This window comes from Dicentrarchus labrax, unplaced genomic scaffold (assembly GCF_905237075.1).
Source record: "Dicentrarchus labrax unplaced genomic scaffold, dlabrax2021, whole genome shotgun sequence".
Taxonomy (NCBI): Eukaryota; Metazoa; Chordata; class Actinopteri; family Moronidae; genus Dicentrarchus; species Dicentrarchus labrax.
This window is the reverse complement of record NW_026136723.1, coordinates 13,730,114-13,734,121: the sequence shown is the minus strand read 5'-3', so window position 1 is coordinate 13,734,121 and position 4,008 is coordinate 13,730,114.

Here is a 4,008-nt window from a genome sequence, read left to right as displayed (position 1 = left end):
TCGAGGCTCGAATTGCAATGATGCATGCACACCAATATGAGTTAGATTCAATATGGCAGAAATCATGTGTTTTGTCATTTTGTCAGAGGCTGAAAGTCAGTGAGTTCAGTGTGTTGAGGGAACTGGGATATGCAAGCTTTCTATCTCCATATGTAGAAGCAGCTCTGTTAGTTGCAGTTGAATGCATCAAAGGTCACTTGCAGCACTTTCGATAATCTCTAGAGGGCAGTATGGCATGTTTTTATTAGCATCCCTAATTTAGCCTTAGGGGCAGTTACATAAACACATTATCTTTGACCACTGAGCAACAATGACTCGGATGCCTTGGACACAAGATGCATCTTTTGTTCTACAGTATCTAATGTGCAAAACGTATTATATTAAAACCACAGATTGAACCTTTAATTCTAGGCACGCTCTTTATTTTACATTAAAATGGCACACCTAAAGTAACATTTTTGTTGATGTTGATGTGTGGAATAGTTTTCAACAGTGGTGGTGGAACATAGCAAAGCACATTTACTCACGTACTGTACTTAAGTACAATTTTGAGATACTTTTACATCACATTTCATGCTACCTAATACCTGTACTTCACTACTTTTCAGAGCCTGAAGTTTTTTTTCTTTTCTACTATTGGTCTGACAGCTAGAGTTACTAGTTGCTTAACAGGTTCAGGATTTTACATTCAGAACATGTAATAAATGCATCTTTATTTAGGGATATGCACCATATGAGCATAGTATAAACTAAAGTTAAGTCTTACAATTTTAATTTAACACAAAGATATGGCAATAATGCAGGACTCACCTTAGTGGCACAAAATCCAAGACAAATTTCCAATTAATCAAACTGCATATACAACCAGCTAACCGAAAGGGGAACCTGGGGCCTTGGAGTCACTTTGGGGTCTACCTGGCAGATAGACCTTGTAACAAGAGTAATTGAGTATTTTTTTTAAACTTCTTTTTAGGGTCTGAGTACTGTACTGTGCTCCTTTAACAACACCTTTGACTCAATTGACTGATTTATTACAGGTCCTGTTGGTGATGAGCAGGTAGCCTGCACACTTTTTAAAAGATTATTTTGGGGGATTTTTATTTACTTTATTTGATGGAGAAGAAGAAGAGTGTCAGGAAGGTGGAGAGAGACAGAGAGAGAGAGGGGATGACAATGTGAGCAAAGGGCTGAGGAATTGAACCCAGGCCACTGTGGTACAGACTCAGCCATGGTTCCATGTGAGCTACTGGGGTTGCCTGTACCCTATAGGCTTGCTTGGACATCTTCAGTCACAAAATTAAACTGTTTGCACAATAGAATGGTAATTATTACTTCCATTCATCTTTAAAATAATTTTAGCACATCTAAAATAATAGTTGTGGGAAAAGGATGCTGTTGTCTGGCGAATGTAATAGCAGAGTGCAAAGTGAAGTACCAGACTTTGGCTTTTTGTCAAATTATGGGATTTGACTCTCTCTCACACACACACACACACACACACACACACACACACACAGAGAGAGAGAGAGAGAGAGAGAGAGAGAGAGAGAGAGAGAGAGAGGATTGCATATATTGGAATAGGAAAACAAAGTGCAAGCAACTCCTTGGATAAACTAATAATTCAGCACATCACACTTCGAAGTCATTTAAACACAATAGAGTAGATTATATGACCTTTAGCAGCCTCTGTTGGTGGATAGTAGGAACTACATCCAATATTTATTTACAAAACTTACATACCTTATGCCATTGACAGTATATATAATGCTTTATGCACAATTTCTTGGTACGCAACACTTCCTCCAACATAACGTTGATCAGTTCCAAATGAGGGAAAATGATTTAAAACAACAATTAATTAGAAAAAAGTGATACTGATAAGTCAGGTTAATAGACATTATTTTAAGACTGAATGGAAAGTCAGTAAAAAAAAAAACTACATTATAAATATTAATTAATAATTAACTACATTCCTTGTTCCCTTCTTTGTTGGTCATGCCAACCAGCTCTCTGAGGACTTTTGCTCTCTCAAAGATCAATACAATGACCAATGACGGCTGGTGGAGATGTTGGGTGGGTGGGCTAACAAATGCATTACACATATCAATACGTCCCACAGCAGCAACAGTAGCATCACATCAAGTTACAGGAACACTATATACTTTGTTATAGCAAGGGCTCTACGGCAACACTGGGGAGACAAACCCAAAAGAATGACCCGATGCCGAAAAAGAATCTCTCTCTCTCTCTCTCTCTCTCTCTCTCTCTCTCTCTCCTCCTCTGTACACATCAGCACATGCCAATTGCGCTACAACAACATTACAGAAAAGTACCAGCAACAATTTGCAACACCATAAATCTACAAAACCAAAGCAAAAATAATTATTAGTAGAAGAGAGAGTTGTCTCAGAGCTTGGGCACACCTTATTTAAAACGCCGCTCACATCGACGGCCTTTCTGTGACGCAAACAGGTTAATCACCACGTCACACGTGGAGTTTGAAAATTTGACAATTTTTCCACTGACACATTATCAGAGCGCCGCATCCTGCAGCTGTGTCCGCATCTGGATGTGGCTGGTTGTCGTCTGTGGTCAGCAGTTCAGATATGAAGCACGAAACATTCTCCAGGGCCTGTCTCGTTTTGAGAGAATCTGTGGTCGTAGACGTGTACTTGGCAACCTGTGTGTTTGACAGGTGATCGGATGATTGACTGTCTAAAAAAAAACAAACATGGGAAACAGAAAAGTGAATTCCTAGCTACACTTGCTGTTAGCCAGTCCGTTAGCTGAAACCACGTAACACAAAACTACGATTTTGTCGTTTGTCCTTTTGTGTTATTTGTACATCATTTGGATGATGTGTTCCCAGTCTCTGTATTTCTATTTTGTCCTCCAAAGACTTTAAAGAAAATTGATTAGAAGGTAAATAATCCACCTCGTTCATGTTCATGCGTAACGCGCGCCATACTACTAGCATCACTGTACTGTAGCTACTGCGCTGTGATTGGTCGAAGGTCACTGTGTAGCTACTGCGCTGTGATTGGTCGAAGGTCACTGTACTGTAACTACTGCGCTGTGATTGGTCGAAGGTCACTGTACTGTAACTACTGCGCTGTGATTGGTTGAAGGTCACTGTACTGTAACTACTGCGCTGTGATTGGTCGAAGGTCACTGTACTGTAACTACTGCGCTGTGATTGGTCGAAGGTCACTCAGGACGCCTGTCAATCAAAAGTCAATGGAAGCGTACGCTACTGTGCTCGGGCTGAATAAATTTAGCCCATTCACAGGAAAAAACCCAACATATATCATATATCCTGGGTTTTTTCTGTTTTCGGTGCTGTTGCTGTTCTAGGTTCTACCAAAATTCAAAACAATATGTTCTAAGGTTTTTAATAATAGTTTTTCATCTTTACTGTAAAAGATAGGGGGGCTGTTAGCCCTGTTAGCCCATAATACCAGCCGTCCCTGACAATGACAACGCAATAATATCATACCATATCCAAATTAGGGTTAGCCCAAACCATTGACAGTACATATGTACCTGTTCTTCTTTACAGAAGTCTTCCTTGTCTTCTTTCAGTTTTAAAAGTCTCGCTGTCACTCTGCAGCTGCGGAGTAGCATATGAATCTCTACCATGAGGCCAATGAACTGCCTGCCTCACTTTACTGTCTCTTGATCGCTGAGCACACGAAACAGCTTACACACACATATATTATATACACCAGCTAAACTATGGAAAGTCAGGGGGGCATACATTGTTTGAAACATTTGATTGGCAACATACAGAGAGACAGTAACAGCTCTCATTGCATGGCAGAGCGCAGTTTGCGCCTCACCTTGAAATGTGCGTCTCTTCCCCCTATCTGAACCGGAAATGCGAAGATTCAGCGATTTTTTATTTTAATTTTAAATTTTAATTAATTTTTTGAGGTAAATGGACAATGTTTATAGTTCAAACTATTTGGTAAATATAACCATTTAATTTATTTGTTTTTTATTATATAT